Source organism: Macrotis lagotis, chromosome X (genome assembly GCF_037893015.1).
Source record: "Macrotis lagotis isolate mMagLag1 chromosome X, bilby.v1.9.chrom.fasta, whole genome shotgun sequence".
Classification (NCBI taxonomy): Eukaryota; Metazoa; Chordata; class Mammalia; order Peramelemorphia; family Peramelidae; genus Macrotis; species Macrotis lagotis.
In genome coordinates, this window is record NC_133666.1 from 14125862 (window position 1) to 14143818 (window position 17957).

The 17957-nt window shown below is 38.1% G+C and overlaps 1 pseudogene; it reads left to right on the forward strand.

The window, feature by feature from the left end:
- Positions 1–7483: 7483 nt before the first annotated feature.
- The window catches only part of LOC141498609 (large ribosomal subunit protein eL31-like), a 28086-nt pseudogene continuing 17612 nt past the window's right edge, over positions 7484–17957 (forward strand).

A 17957-nucleotide genomic window follows, 5' to 3' on the forward strand; every position in this document is an offset into this window, starting at 1 on the left:
AGAGATGAAAATCATATTTTATTTTAAAATCATCATAAATAAAATCAGGCTAATACCAAAAAAAAACCCCACAATAAAATTCTCTGTGAGCAAGTATATGAAAGTATTCATTGACAATCAATCATTAAACATTTCTTAAGCACCTTACTATAAAACTGTGCATATTCTTTGACCTAGTGATACCACTACTATGTCTGTATCCGAAAGGGATAAAAAGCAAAAAATAAAAAGCACTTATCTATACAGAACTGTTTATGGTAGCTCTTTTATCAATGGAAAAGAATTAGAAATTGAGACAATGTTCATATATTGAGAAACAAGCTATTGTATGTAATTGTGATGAAGTACTATTTTCTATAAGGAATGATGAGCAGGATGCTCTTAGAAATACCTGTAAAAGGGGTGGCTAGGTGGCTTAGTGGATAAAGCATCGGCCCTAGAGTCAGGAGTACCTGGGTTCAAATCCGACCTCAGACACTTAATAATGACCTAGCCGTGTGGCCTTGGGCAAGCCACTTAACCCTGTTTGCCTTACAAAAAAACCCTAAAAAAAAGAAATACCTGTAAAGACTTACATGAATATCAGTAAAGTAAAATAAATAGAACAATGGCATTGTACACAATATAGTAATGTGATATGATGATCTACTGTGAATAACAGCTGTTCTCAGCCAAACAATAATCTAAGGCTATTAAGGAAGGATTTATATAAAAGCTACTGTCCATCTCCAGAGAAAGAACTGATAGTTTTCTTTATTTTTTCTGAGGTTGTTTTTGTCTGTCTTTTGTTAAAACAGGACTTACATGGAAATATACTTTGCATGACTACACATGTATAGCCTGTATTATCTTGCTTGCCTTCTCAATGGATGAAAGGGGAGGGAGGGAAAGAGTTTGAAACTCTACATTTGAACAAAGGAATGTTGAAATTATTTTATATGTAATTAGGAAAAACAAAATTTAATTTTTTAAAAATCAGTATTACTTGAGGTCTGGGGGAACGTAATTAATTATTAAAGTATCAAAGATTGCCTTATAAAAGAAATTATAGTTTATTGTTGGTTAAAGGATATTCATGAATTCAATAATATAAAGAAGGAAAAAATTCAGATACAGGGGAAAATGCAAAGACACAAAGGCAAGAGAGTTCAAGTTGTTTACCTAAGTCACAGAACAATTCCAATAATTCAGTGGAATACATGCTATGGAGTAGTGCTAGCCCAGTGAGCACCAAGGGTTAAGGAGCTACTAGAGATTTTTAAGTTATTGGGTTTTTTTTTAGATTTTTCAAGGCAATGGGGTTAAGTGGCTTGCCCAAGGCCACACGGCTAGGTAATTATTAAGTGTCTGAGGTCGGATTTGAACCCAGGTACTCCTGACTCCAGGGCCGGTGCTTTAACCACTATGGCATCTAGCTGCCCCTAAATAAAATCTTTAATTAAAAATAATATGCATATGCAATGCTAACCTGACTGCCACCAAGGGGAGTGGGAAGGGAGGGTGGAAGGAAATTTTGTAACTTAAAAATATACATGTATTTATGGATAAGGATAAATTAATTAATTAATTGAAAAGAAAAAAAGAAAAATGCTGGGTTCAAGTTTTTTTTTTTTAGGTTTTTGGCAAGGCCAATGGGGTTAAATGGCTTGCCCAAGGCCACAGGGCTCGGTAATTATTAAGTGTCTGAGGTTGGATTTGAACCCAGGGACTCCTGACTCCAAGGCCGGTGCTCTATTCACTGCGCCACCTAGCCTCCCCTAGAGATTTTTAAACAGAGGTGTAACCTGATTTTGATTGTTTTTCACTGATGTCAGGCTCATCATGACTCCAGTTTTTCTTGACAGAAATACTAGAGTAGTTTGCTATTTCCTTCTCCAACTCATTTTACAGATGAGAAGCTAAGGTGAACAGGATTAAAGGAAGAGACCAGGGTTACATGGCTAGTAAATGGCTAAGACCAGAAGATGAGTTTTCCTCATTGCGGGTCCATCCACTGCACCACCCAGCTGCCCTCATAATATGATTAGATCTACATAAAGGTAAGTAAATGCTTGCAATAGTGTAGCAGGTAGAATGAATCAGGGGTGCTTGGAGAGGTAGGAGAAGAGAGGGGAAAAATGCACTTAGATTTTTGTAATAATTGTCAGGTGGTGAAAAGGTCTATGATCACCATGAATAGTAAAAGGAACAGTTGTAAGAGATACTGTGAAAGTAAAGCAGAGGAGACAGTAACTGTTTGGATAACAAAATTGAGAGGAGAAGAATTCAAAAATTCTAAAATGATGGCAAGGTTCTTAATAGGGAAACCTAAATTAACTAACAGAAAAAGTAAAGTTGGACATAGAAACAAGTATGGAAGAAAGATACTAAGCACTTTCTCCAGGCCGGTAAATCATGATGGTGATGTTTGTCCTTAAACATGTGATGAGAGACCAAGTTATTTCAAACTTTCTTCTTTCACCAACAAAAGGCCTTATGAAATTATTGACAATGTACTATCAAGATTAGTTTTTCATTAAAACAAATCAGTTCATAGAATTTAATATATAAATGTCTTTCACACAACTCCTGGCAGTTTTTCTCTTTCCCAAAAGAAATCAGCAAATATTTCTGATAACGTAACTATTATATTTTTCTTCTTAATAACACATATAGATTCCCAAATTTGTTTCAGATTCAATAAATCCCAATTGCTACAGAACTTCCAAATAAATACCTTGAACTGAAAGGTGAGTCTACTGGTTTCAGACAGGAAAACCCGTCAGTCCCAGTTTTTTCTTATTAGATTACGAATTTTACTCTTTGAACACAAGGGGATCAAGAATTTTCCCTTCAAAAATCTCTCAGGTTCTCTCTTTTCACAGAGGAACTTTCAAGATGCATTCAGTGGCCTTTGCTATAGAAATGCACAAGTGAGTTCCAGGCCAATTCAAGGAAACTAGACTGCTTTGCAACACCTCAATTTATAGTTGATGCTTCCTCCATGAACTGGGCATTGGGAGTGTTAAAGTTTATTATTACAGAGATTGATTTGCTTTTTATGGTTGCTTTCAATGGAATACAGTTTCTCTGTTTATTATTTTTGAATATTTTCTTTTGCACTGTCAGATACAATATTTGCAATTTCTACCTTTTTTGGAATAACTGGATGGATGAATAGTAACTTTTTCCCATCTCCTCAAGTTTATTTAGTGTATGTCTTTGTATTTTAATTTTGTTTTCTTCTCTAATATATCACTTTCTCATTTTAGTTAGTCACAAATAATTCCTGGTACCTAAATTCAACTGGTCCCTGATTGAAGCAAGGCAATCTTTTCCCATCTCTAAAAGCAACTCAGTATCCCAATTACCGCACACCACTTTTCCCAAACTTTATCATCTCTCACCATATTTCACATAGGGTCCCCTCACCCCACTCTCTTAGCTTAGAATATTCTTTCATTTCATTGAGAAAACTGAGCCTATTCACTCAGAGTTCCCACTTCTCACTTCTCCCACATCTCCTATAGCTCACATGCCTTCCTCCATTATCTCCCCCTCCCTTGACTCTTACGATGATGTCATTCTTCAGATCTGGTGAGAGATGGGATGTTTGAAGTACAAATGGATTCTACCTAATCTTGGAGAAATGTCTTCTTTGTGGTTTTTAGTAATAAATGAATTAATTGAAAGTGCATTTTCCCTAATAAAGTAGAACATACAAACCTATGTACACCCAGTAGATCTCAGCCCCCTGCAAATGTATAACGGGCTATGGCTATTTGTTCTTGTTCCATTAGTTGTTTTAATGGACTAGCACTGATATATTCAATGGGTGTAAACAGAAAAGGAAAATATGGAGCATTCAGTACTCATTGGGCAGATGGGCACCAATTGTCCCATCTGTTTTTTAGCATGGGATTAAAAAAAGCAGGACTGTTCAAACAATGGAGAGCAGGAGGAGGGTCCAGATCAAAGGAGCCAGGCTGAATACTTCTTTTATACGGAAAATTTTGTGAAGATAGCAGTAACCAGTTCCCCAGCCCTAATCACTGGTCATGGTGACTAGTCCATCTCCAAAGAGACATCACATCCTGAATTGCCTGCATTCATTCTAGCTCCTTATCAGGTCTGTGTTATGATTCATATGTCAAGAGGAGGGGGAGCATTCTTCCCCATTTGTCTCTGGACACCAGGTGGCCATGATCATAAATCATTGAATATTACAAACCTGGATATTGGCACCCATGTAAAACACACCCAAGTATATCTATTGAGAGTGACAGGTAGAGAGACAGAGACATAGAGACTAGTGACATAGAGACCCCAATAAGTCTATATCCCTGAACCAAATGCATGAGGAACTATGCAAGTTGCCAGAATAGCTTCTGAACTTTAAGGTATATTTCCCATGCCAAGGCAAAGTGTTGTAAGGTTGAGCATCATCTTATTTTAAAATCTGAGCACTTTTACAAGCATCATCATCTCATTTTCATAAGACCAAAGTTCAAGAGGTACCATTTTAAAAGCAATATATTTGTTATCCCCCTTTTTCTTGCCCTGATCTTGCCATCTGCTCTTAGAGAGGTAGTGAGGTAGTACAGAACAGGACTGATATGGGAGTCATGGGTATAGTTAATCAGTACTTAAGTTAGACCTGTGTGACCTCCTCTCCAATGAATTAGAGAATTAAAACAAGTCACCTCCTCATTGAGAGCCTCAATCTTCTCAACTGTAAAATTATCTGAAGGTACTTACTTCACTAACTTCCAAGGTGACTGTGAGGTGAGAGTTTTCAAACCTTAAAGCTATATAAAAAAGAGCTTGAGGATGTTGAGGTATATGGGGTAAGAATTTACCAAACTCTTTTCAGGACTGCTCATCCACCTTTGGTGTACACCTGTTACCCAACTCTCACCTGTGGCTTCAAAAAGCTGTAACATGCAAAGTGGCCACACCTCCTTGGCAGACAGACAACCAGGTTGAGGATAACTGAGGGGTCTCAAACTTGACAGTGAGTTGGGGGGTACCTAACCACAAGTATGTAAAGACTTCCTCTGGTGGAATGGGCAGATGAGCATAATTTATTTCAATGTCCATGAAGGCAACTGAAGCAGGTGCTATGGAGCACTTACAGCTTGGTCAGACATCAAAGACTACAAGGGTATACAACTGTAGCCTGGACTATTGTCAAGTGGCAGGACTTTTGTTCTGCCACTAAACTTCAGTGACTGAAGGAGAGAGTGAGGATGACAACTTTGTGTAACTCTGCCTCACTTAAATCCAGTTCACAGGCAGGTCAAGACATAACCCATAATGATGTCAGAAAAGGAAGAATGAGCAGCAACAGCAATAAAAAGGAATTATGTCATTGAACACTCTAAGGCTTGCAAATCATGTTCTGTTTGTAAAGGAGGGAGTCAAACAATCACTTATTCTGGATACTTTTAACAAGTCAATGGAACAGAGGTTGACCCATGCCTTAAGGAGGCCAGGACATCTCTGGCATGTCAACTCCCATGTCAGAACATCAGTCCAGATTGGCTGAGAGACTTGGTCCTGCCCTGTGAGGTGTGGATAAAATCACTAGACTAGTCTGGCCAAGATCAGGGAAGGGAAGCATGGAGCAGAAAAAGACCTTGAAGGGAACAAAGGATTTGTGGACCTGTCGTTCACCATCCTAGCACTATGCATGATGACCAGCCCAGAAAGTCTGAATCAGGAGTTGAAGGCAGATGGGACACAAGGAAAAAAGGCAGATTCAAGGCTCCATAAGTAGCCCAGAAGAAAAGCTTCATTGTAAACAGGGGGAACAGCTTGAGGACTCCAATGAAAGAATGTCTTTTGCCACAAGTGTTTCCTGTGCTGGAATCCATTTTTCCCTGGGCCTTGCATAATCTGGGGTGGGGGGGGGGAGGCTGTGTTACTGAATCAGGGGACAGGGTGGGGTTGAAATTGGTTCCAACTCTATTCTTATAGTAAATACTCATGATTAAGCCACTTAAATGAAGTGATATCAAATGATTATCATTATGGAGCCACCTTGTTGGAAGCTTGTGAGCCATGATGCCATAACTCATTCCCTCAGAACTTTTTTCTATAAACCAGAACAGAGATGGAGTAGTTACCCTTTGGACACCTGAGTTGTCAGTGGAAGTGGGGGCACAGAGAGTAACTCCCTAGTTTGGACTAGGCATATGTGACCTCTCTTGATTCTCACAGTATTATTATTCCTTTTTTACAGGTGAGAAATCTGAAACTCCAAGAGCATAAATCATTTCCTAAGGCCACATAGTGTCAGAGGAAGGGTCCACACCCTGTTTCTTCAGCCTCCAAGTCTCTTATTCTGACCATATACCATTCTGCTGTACTTTGTATTTCCTTTTTGTAAAACAAAACAAAACAAGACCCTCAGAAAAGGTTTTTGCATCAGTCATTTGCAATATTCACCCTCTACAATACAACTATCAGTTGTAACAAAGAAATGAGTTATCCAAAATGAACTTACAATGTGACCATATCTAAAATTACATACAATATTCTGCAGGTACAGTCCCCGACTTCTGTCTAAAGAGTTTAGATGACCACAACATCTTGTGACAAAGTGTTAGGTATAGATATAATTCAAGGACTCATGATGGGACCATCTCCCACACCCTCTTTCTATGAAATCCTTCTAACTGCTCTAATAATTATACCATTCACGGGTTAACCTTGAATCCCTTATGATTTCTCTTTCATTTTTACCTTTTTGTGCTTCTCTTGAATCCTATAGGTGAAAGTCACATTTTCTCTTCAGCTGGTCTTTTCATCAGGAGTGCTTGCAAATCCTCTATTTCATTAAACATCTTTCCCCCCATTTCTTATCCGTTTTGGGAAAAAAGGTTATTCTGTTTTTGCTAGGTACGTTATTCTTGGTTATAATCGCAGTTGTTTGCCTTCCAGAATGACATATATCAAGGGCTCCACTCCTTTAACGTGATAGATGCTATCTTGTGTGATCCTGACTGTGGTTCTATTATATTTTCTAATGGTTTCTTTCTGGCTGTTTGAAGCATTTTCTCTGATCCAGGAGCTCTGAGATTTGGCTACAAGATTGCTGGAAGTTTTTGTTTGGAGATCTCTTTCAGGAGGTTGATTCTTTCAATTTCTATTTACCCTCTGGCTCTGGCACATCGAGGAGATGGAGGAATAGGCATATTCTCAGAGACATCGACTATCTTCTCCGAAGGTTCGGAGACTAGATGTGCTTCCACGGAGAGCAAGCCTGTAGCGACTGAAATGTTCTCAGAGACAGTGTCTCTAGTCCAAAGTAGCCTCTCTGCTGAGTAGGCCATAGTTGTACTAACTTTTTTCCCTCCCTACAACCAAAAAGAATACTATTTGTCGCATGGGATAGCTCTCAGGGAGCAGGAGAGGGCCGGGGAAGGTCGTGATGCCAAATCAGAAAACATTAATGAAAAAATGTAAAAAGAGGTGAAGAATCTGAAGGATGATAATAGAGATGGGGAGAAGCTTGGGATGTGCAGAAAGACCACCAGCCCCACCGCGGCCGCCAGCTCTGGGGTTTGATGTGAGACGCCAGGCGCTTGGCAGTCTTTTGCCTCTGCTCCACCCGGCTGCCTCTAGTCTGACATCGACTTCCATCCAGCATAGCTCAGGTACCTTCGGTCTGCCCCGGTCCTCCCCAGGCTTTGCCCGTGTCTAGTCCCCGCGTTTCTGCTCCGCCCCCGGGTGTTCTTGTTCTCCGTGGCTGGACCCGGGACCCATGTGGTCCTCCTCTGGCGGGCGCTGGGAGGGGGATGATGGAGGGGGTGGGGGAGGGGAAACAAAAAGGGTGAGGGGCTGGGGAAACAGCTGGAGAGGTGGAGAGAGCACTTACTTCACACACTCTGAGTGGAGGGAATAGAGGAGCCAACCCCGCCCCTAGAAGGCATCATAGACTTAAATCTCCAGCTCAAAGCATCCTCAGTCCACCTATTCTAATCTCCTTAGTCTTAAGAGAACAGTGAAGCCCACATAGGTAAAGAGACTTGGCCCAAATCACTTAGGCCCAGAGATTTAGACTTGGAAGAGACTTCAAACATCAACTAGTCGAACCTTCTAATTGTACAGAGGAAAAGACTGAACCCCAGAGGAGTGATGGGAATTGTCCGAGGCCACACAGCCAGCATCAGAGGAAGACTTTGAACCTAGCTCCTGCCTACTCAGAATTGAGAGGTCTATCCATTAGATTCAGCTTGCCCTTATACTTACAACTCACAACAGAGAAAGAAAATTACAGACCTATCTCCCTGATGAATATAAATGCAAAAATCTTAAATAAAATCTTAGCGAAATGATTGCAACAAGATATCACTAGAATAATATATTATGACCAAGTAGGATTTATCCCGGGAATGCAGGGTTGGTTCAATATTAGGTAAACTGTTAGTACAATTAATTATATCAACAACAAAGCTATCAAAAATCATATGATTGGGGCGGCTAGGTGGTGCAGTGCATATTTGGAGTCAGGAGGACCTGGGTTCAAATCCGGTCTCAGACACTTAATAATTACCTAACTGTGTGGCCTTGGGCAAACCACTTAACCCCATTTGCCTTGAAAAAAAATCATATGATTATATCAATAGATTTTGAAAAAGCTTTTGACAAAATACAGCACCCATTCCTGCTAAAAACACTAGAAATTGTAGGAATAAATGGACTGTTCCTTAGAATATTAAGCAGTGTCTATCTGAAACCATCAACAAACATTATATTCAATGGGGAGAGGCTAGAGGCATTCCAAGTAAGATCAGGGGTGAAACAAGGGTGCCCATTATCACCACTACTATTCAATATCATATTAGAAATGATAGCTTCAGCAGTTAGAGAAGAAAAAGTAATTGAAGGAATTCGAATTGGGAAGGAAGAGAGAAAACTCTCTTTGCAGATGACATGATGGTATACCTAGAGAATCCCCAAAAAATCATCTAAAAACTACTAGAAATAATTAGCAACTTTAGCAAAGTCACAGGATATAAAATAAACCCTCATAAATCCCCAACATTTTTATCTATATATGACTAGCAAGATGCAGCCGAAAGGGGGCTGCTAGGTGGCGCAGTGGATAGAGCACTGGCCCTGGAGTCAGGAGTACCTGAGTTCAAATCCGGACTCAGGTGCTTAATAATTACCTAGCTGTGTGGCCTTGAGTAAGCCACTTAACCCCACTGCCTTGCAAAAACTAAAAAAAAAAAAATAGATGCAGCAGAAAGAGCTAGAAAGAGAAATCCCATTCAAAGTAACTTCAGACAATATAAAATACCTAGGAGTCTATCTGCCAAGGAAGACTCAAAAACTTATTGAAAAAAATTACAAAACACTTCTTACACAAATAAAATCAGATTTAAATAACTAGATAAATCTTGACTGCTCATGGATAGGCCAAGTTAATAGAAGACTTTCAGTTCACTAGACTACCCTTATCTCTAGAAGTTCTCCGATTAGAAGGATGAAAACTCTGTCTTTTTTTTTAATGTCAAAAGAAAGTCATTTCCAAAAACTATCCGATTTCACCTTATAAACATTCAGTAACTACTTATTGGCCTGAAGTGAATTCTTTGGAAGAATTAGTGTCTATATGCTATTCTCTCTATCAATGGTGAGAAGTCCTTATCCCAATTTTACCTTTGGCTGCAATGATTTACACAACAGTTTAGTTTAAATGAAATATTAACAGATTTTAAAAGACTATTACTTCAACACCAAATACAATGAAAAACTCTCACTGTCCTCTCAGTAAACTACCCAATCTTGTAATAGTCACACATGCATGCATCAGAGAGACCCTGAGGGCATGTTAGCACAAACACCTTGTGGTTCTTCAAAAACATTACATCTGATACATCCAGATTCACACTGGTCATGACCACAGACAACAATGTATCATCAGCAAAAAGCAAAAAGACAGATACTCTATAAAACTTGAATCCAGGGAGATCACTTCCCCCAAAAATCTCATTCATCTTGTACCTGCTTTGCTATAACAGAATAATGATAGATACAGTCCAAGATACCATTTCATTTCCTTTTCCCAATCTAAAAATCATTGAAAGTGAATTTGTGAAGTACTGATGTGAAATTCACCAAGATACTGTTTTCATTTCAATCTCAAGTCCTGTGTTATAGGACTAAAGTCTACAGTATTTCTCCATAACATAGGTCTGGTCCATGAATTCTTGTTCCCTACTAAAACAGCAATCAGTTTTCCCCAAAAGGTAACAAAACTTTCCTGGAGCCTCATTTTATACCTCCCCTAATTAGCTCATTATCCCACTCACCATAGTGCCTCTTCAGAAATTTTTCATCCCTCCTCAGACCTCACATGGCTCCATCCCACACTCACCTACCCTCTCATCTGAGAAGCTTGCCTCATATTTTACTGAAAATATGGGTCATTTCTTAACAGCTTCTTCTCCTCTCCTCTTCTCTCACATAACTCATTTGCCTTCTGCCACTACCTCTCACACAGAAACGCTACCTCTCGCACAAAGAGATATGCTTACTCCTTATCAAACCAAACCCCTCTACATCCACAAATGGCCCCATTACATCCCACTTCCTCCAGCAGATTGGTCCTTCTATCATCCCTATTCTCTCACTTATCTTCAGTCCTTGCCTGAGTACTGATTGCTTCCCTATTGCCTACAGATATGTCCATGTCTCCTCCATCCACAAAAGCTATCCCTGAATTCATCTATCTCCTCCATCATGCTATATATCATGTCACTTTTGTGATTAAATTCCTTGAAAAAGTCATCTATAAGAGTGACTATATAGTCTGACTTCTTGCTTCATCATTCAACTGATACTCCTCTCTCCAATGTTATTAAAAATCTTTAAAATCTTAATCTAATGTCCTCTTCTCAAACCTCATTTTATTCTAACTACTCTGCAGCTTTTAAGATGGTGGCTGAGCCTCTTCTTCATACTTTTGTCTCTCTAGGTTTTCATAACTTTATTGTCTCCTGGTTCTCCTCATAATCAGTTAGTTAGTAAACATTTTAAGTGCTTATTATAAGCCAAGCTTAGTACTAGGCACTAGACATACAAAGAGAAGCAAAAAGTAGTACCTGTCCTCAAGCACCTCACCATGACCAGTCCTTAGTATCCGTAACTGTATCTTCATCCAGATTGCATCTGTTAACCATGAGTGGTGACCTGCTGGGCTCTGTCTTAAGTTGTCTTCTCTTCTTGCTCTATCCTATTTCACTTAGTAATCTCATCAGTTCCCATGGATTCAATTATCATCTCTATGCAGAAAATTCTCAAGTCGACTTCTCCAATTTTAACTTCTGTACCTGACCTCGTCTTTCTTCCCCAACTCACTTATTAGGCCTATCCAACTGCATGTTCTATAGACATCTGAAATTCATCATGTCAAAAACTGAAATCATTCTATTCTCTCTGCCCCTACTATTCCTCCCTTCCAAACTTCTTATTACTGTTTATGGTATCACCATCTTCCAGTGGTCAAGATTCACAATCTATTTGTCATCCTCCACTCCTTATTTTTTCACCACCCCCAACACAGTTTTACCTTTGCGCCGATAATATATAACCTCTTATCTCCTCTGACACTGCCACCCCCCACAGTGGGACTTCCCATAACTGAAACAGCCGTCTGGTTGGGGGTTTTGACATCCAGTAAATCCTCATTCCAGCCTATACTACACTCAGCTCTCAAAATCAACTTTCAAAACTTATGTGCTTTCTCTTTTCTGGCCGTCTATTCAATAAAATCCAAGTGGCTTCTTATCAACTGAAGTAACAAGTATAGGATACTCACTGGCATTCAAAACCTTTTGTAACCTCACCACCCTCATACTTGCAGTTTTCTCCCACTTTACACAACCCCCTCCCCACCACCATCATGTTCCCCTGAAACATTCTCCCTTCATCTCTGCAACCTGACTTCTCTGAATATCTATAATAGAATGAAATGAAAATTGAATTTGCTTTTTCTTCTGGCTCTGAGTTCTAGAGATGGGTGGTGGGTACATAGGTCAAAGAAATAAAGCATATAGATTCATTGTTCCAGAATCCAGAGCCTGGATTATTTTTTAAAAAAATAGCTCTATAATTTTATTTTTTAAAATAAAATTTTGTTTTTTTCAGTTACATGTAAAGACAATTTTACATTCATTTAAAAATGCTGAGTTGTGCTTAATTTATATTAAAATTACACAATCTATTGTGGGTGTGTGTGTAGTGTGGATATGCTACCATCACTCCAAATTTGTCTTGACAGAGTAGCTAGCAATTCTAAAGCTGGGGTTCTTTGTTTTTAAATTATTTTTATTGATTTATTTAAGGCAATGGGGTTCAGTGGCTCACCCAAGGTAACACAGCTAGGCAAATTATTAAGTATCTGAGGTCGGATTTGAACTCAGATCCTCCTGACTCCAGGGTCAGTGCTCTATCCACTGTGCCACCTAGTTGCCCCATTAAAGCAGGTGTTCTTGAACCAGTGTCTCTGCATTGATTTTAGTGGGGTTCTGTGAACTTGGGTGGGAAAATATATTTTTATTTCCAATGCCTTCTAACTGAAATTTACCATTTCTTTCAATTATTTAAAAACATTCTGAACACTTGCCCACAGACTTCAATAGATAGACCCAAAGGGCTCCATGACACACACACATGAAGAACTCCTGTATTGGGGGCAGCTGGGTGGCGTAGTGGATAAAGCACTGGCCTTGGAGTCAGGAGTGCCTGGGTTCAAATCCAGTCTCAAACACTTAATTGCCTAGCTGTGTGGCCTTGGGCAAGCCACTTAGCCCCATTTGCCTTGCAAAAAAAGAACTCCTGTATAAGAGATTCGAGAAGAAGAGCTAATGATTTTTAGTGTGATTGTGTCAGTTTGTGTTATTCCTGGTAAAAATAGAGTTTGACATTTTGACAGAAAACTCTTCTTTCATGTCACCAGACCACTGCCAATTCTACATAAGGGCTTCAGGCCCAAGAAGAAGTATGCCCAGGCCAACAACAGATTGCCCAGGCAATCCAATTCAACAAACCTTTTGTAATGGTTGACTGCTTAGTGACACTGGCCAGTCACAAAAACCTATTTACAAAACAAAATAAAATGAAACAACAACCAAAAATACACAGTCCCATCCTTTATGAATACAAAGAAGACACATGGCAAAGCCAACACAGTAATGAGGAAAATTAAGCTGAAGTTGATAAAGAACATTCTGTATTTAGAAGCCTAGGAAAATACAGTGGACGTATATATATGGTATCTGCTACATACAGAATTTTCTTTAACTTTTAAATTCCAGTAATTCATTTGACACATTTAACTATTATTTACATACTACTTCATGTTAGGTCAGCATGGTTATTCAAAATGTGTACTAAATATAAGCACTAAGAAATAGACAACATAGTAAATTATTTTTCCCTCCTTAATGTTTGAATGGAACCTCTCCTGTTCCATTGGCCAGAAGAAGAAGCAAAAGGATTAGGCAGGACCTGGCCGCAGCAATATTAAGGGACTGAAGGGCCTGGAATGAGATATTCCAAAAAGCAATGGATCTTGGAATACAGCCAAGAATCCACTATCTGGCAAAGCTGAGGCTTCGCTTCCAGGGGAAAAGATGGACATTTAATGAAATGGGAGACTTCCAAAATTTCATGATGAAAAGACAAGAGATAAACAGAAAATTTGGACATCAAACAGGAGGCTCAAGAGAAATATGAAAAGGTAAAAAAAAAAGGTAAAGGAAAAAGCTGCTATCCAATAAGATGAATCTGGCTATATACCCACTTGGGAGAAAGAGTCTCATAACTCTTGAGAATTGTAACTCCATTAGAAAGAATATGCTTAGCCAGAAGTGATGGACAATCATAATTTTTCTGTGACTCAGAATGATTTAAAAACAATACCTCTTTATAAAGGGGGACAGTAAGGAGATGGGAGGATGGAAGAGACTGAATGGGGTAAATCTCATTACATCAAGAGGTACAAAAGACCTATTGGAATTGAGGGGAAGAAAGGAGGAGAATAAGAACCATCTGAATCTTCATCTCATCACACTTGGTTTAAAGTTAACTTAGATGCACTCAATTAAGTTAAGAAACTTAACTTACCTTTCAAGCATTAAAAGGGGAAAGGGGGAGGGGTAGATGGGGAGGAGAGTAAAAGGGGAAACTAACAGAAGGAAGGGAAGAAGAGGAAAAGGGAAAAGGGAGGGAGTGTTGATATAAGAGGACCAACACACTGAAGGGGGTGCTACTCAGAAACAAAACACTGGGGAATATGGATAAAGGGGGGAAAGGGGGAAAAACACAAACAGAAAGAAGATAGCATGGAGGGCAATAAAGGGTTAGTCATTATAACTTTGAATGTGAATGGGACGAACTCTCCCTTAAAATGTAAACAAATAGCAGAATGGATTAAAAACCAGAATCCTACAATATGCTGGTTGCAAGAAACTCATTTGAAGCAGAGCGATACATGTACAGTTAAGGTAAAAGGCTGGAGCAAAATTTGTTTTGCTTCATCTGAAGTAAAAAAGCAGGGGTAGCAATCCTTATCTCAGACAAAGCAGCTGCAAAAATAGATAGCCTTAAAAGAGATAAGGAAGGGAACTATATCTTCCTAAAAGGTATCATAGACAATAAAGTAAATTCAATAATAAATATTTATGCACCCAATGGCAAAGCATCCAAATTCTTAGAGGGGAAATTGAAAGACACAGACAGCAAAACTCTAGCAGTGGGAGACTGCAACCTCCTACTCTTAGATTTGGATGAATCGAAACATAAAATAAACAAGAAAGAAGTTAAGGAGGTAAATAGATTGTTAGAAAAACTGCATAGGGTAAACATATGGAGGAAATTGAATGTGGATAGAAAGGAATATACCTTTTTCTCTACAGTACCTGATACTTATATAAAAACTGACCATGTACTAGGACATAAAAACCTAATGATCAACTGCAGAAAGGTAGAAATAGTGAATACATCTTTCTCCCATCATAATGCAATAAACATCATATGCAGTACTGGGCCAGGGAGATATAGACCCAGAACTAATTGGAAACTAAATAACCTCATTTTAAACAATGAGTGGATCAAGCAACAAATTATAGAAATAATTAATTATTTCATCCTAGAAAATGATAATAATGAAACAACATACCAAAACCTATGGGATACACTCCAGGAGGATGCCATGGCTGCCAGAGGATATATTATATCTTTAAATGATTACATGAATAAATTAGAGAAAGAAGAAAATAATGAACTAAATATGCAACTAAAAAAATTAGAGAAAGAACAAATTAAAAACCCCCAATTAAATACCAAATTAGAAATTCTAAAAATTAAAGGAGAAATTAATAAAATAGAAAGTAAGAAAACCATTGAACTAATAAGTAAAACCAAGAGCTGATTGTATGAAAAATCAATAAAATTGATAAACCTCTGGTCAATTTGATTAAAAAAAAATAAAGAAGAATACCAAATTACTAGTATCATAAATGAAAAAGGTGAACTTATTTATTTCTTTGCCAATAAATTTGACAATCTAAGTGAAACTGATGAATATTTAGAAAAAATATACATAGCCCAGGTAAAATGAAGAGGAAATTAAAAACCTAAATATCCCTATCTCAGAAAAAGCAATTCAACAAGGCATTATTAAACTCTCAGATTTAGATACATCTAATCATAAAGCCCTAAGAACACCCTAAGAAAAAACTCTCCAGGGCCAGATGGATTCACAAGTGAATTCCATCAAACATTTAAGGAACAATTGGTTCCAATTCTGTATAAACTCTTTGGAAAAACAGGGGAAGATGTAACTCTGCCTAACTCTTTCTATGATACCAATATTTTGCTGATACCAAACCATGAAGAGTTAGAGAAAGAAAATTATAGAGCTATCCCCCTGATGAACATAGATGCAAAAATCTTAAATAAAATTTTAGCTAAATGATTACAAGTGATCACTAGGATAATGCACTGTGACCAAGTAAGATCTATCCCAGGAATGCAGGGTTAGTTCAAAATTGGGAAAACTGTTAGTATAATTAATTATAACAATAATATACTTATCAGAAAACATATATCAATAGATGCTGAAAAAGCTTTTGACAAAATACAGCACCCATTCCTACTAAAAACCACTGGAGAGCATAGGAACAAATGGATTGTTCTTTAGAATAATAATAATGATGATAATAATAATAATAATAATAATAATAAATAAGCAGTATCTATCTGAATCCATCAACAAGCTTTATATGCAATGGGGAAAGGTTAGAGGCATTCCCAATAAGATCAGGGGTGAAACACAGAGGTCCATCATCACCACTACATTCAATATCATATTAGAAATTTTAGCCTCAGCAATAAGAGAGGAAAAAGAAATTGAAGGAATTAGAAATGGGAAGGAAGAGACTAAACTCTCATTCTTTGCAGATGATATGATGGTATACTGAGAGAATTCCATAAAATCATCTAAAAAACTACTAGAATTAATAAGCAACTTTAACATAGTAGCAGGATATAAAAAAGCCCTCATAAATTATCAACCTTTCTATACATATATGACTAGCAAGATACAGCAGAAAGAGCTAGAAAAAGAAATCCCAAGCAAAGTAACCTCCGACAATATAAAGTACCTGGGAGTCTGTCTGCCAAGGTAAACTCAACAACTTTTTGAAAACAATTAGAAAACACTTCTCACACAAATAAAATCAGTTTTAAATAACTGGGCAAATAACAACTGCTCATGGATAGGTAGAGCTAATATAATAACACCCTATACCAAGATAAGATCAACATGAATACAGGATTTAGACATAAAAACAATATTATAAGCAAACAAAAAGATCAAGGAGTAGTTTACCTGTCAGATCTATGGAAAGGGAAGCAGTTTATGACCAAGGAATAGATGGTGAACATCATTAAAAACAAACTAGATAATTTTGATTACATTAAACTAGAAAGCTTTTGTACATATAAAACTACTGTAACCAAGATCAAAAGAAATGTAGTAAATTGGGAAACCATTTTTACAGCTAGTATTTCTGACAATGGAATTATTTCTAAAATATACAGAGAACTGAGTCAAATTTTTTTAAAAAACAAGCCATTTCCCCAGTTGGCAAATGGTCAAAGATATGCAAAGGCAATTTACAGTTGAGGAAATGAAAGTGATCCATAGTCATATGAAAAATTGCTCTAAATAATTACTTATTAGACAAATGCAAATTAAAGCCTCTCTGAGGTACCACGTCACACCTGTCAGACTAGCCAATATCACCAGAGAGGAAAATGATCAATGTTGGATGGGATGTGGGAAATCTGGGACACTATTACATTGTTGGTGGAGCTGTGAACTTATCCAACCTTTCTGGAGAGCAATTTGGAATTATGCCTAAAGAGCAACAAAAATGTGCATACCCTTTGATCCAGCAATACCACTACTGGGTCTATACCCTGAAGAGATGGGATGATGAAAAAGGGAAAAACATCACTTGTACAAAAATATTCATAGTAAGGGGCGGCTAGGTGGCGTAGTGGATAAAGCCCCGGCCTTGGAGTCAGGAGTACCTGGGTTCAAATCCGGTCTTAATAATTACCTAGCTGTGTGGCCCTGGGCAAGCCACTTAACCCTGTTTGCCTTGCAAAAAACCTAAAAAAACTATTCATAGTGGCCCTATTTGGGAAGAATTGAAACTCAAATCAATGTCTTTCAATTGGGGAATGGCTTAACAAACTGTGGTACATGGATGTCTTGGAACACTATTGTTCTATTAGAAACCAGGAGAGATGGGAATTCAGGGAAGCCTGGAATGATTTACATGAACTGATGCTGAGCATGATGAGTAGAACCAGAAGAACATTGTACTCCCTAAGAGCAACATGGGGGTGAAGATCAACCTTGATGGATTTGCTCATTCCATCAATGCAAC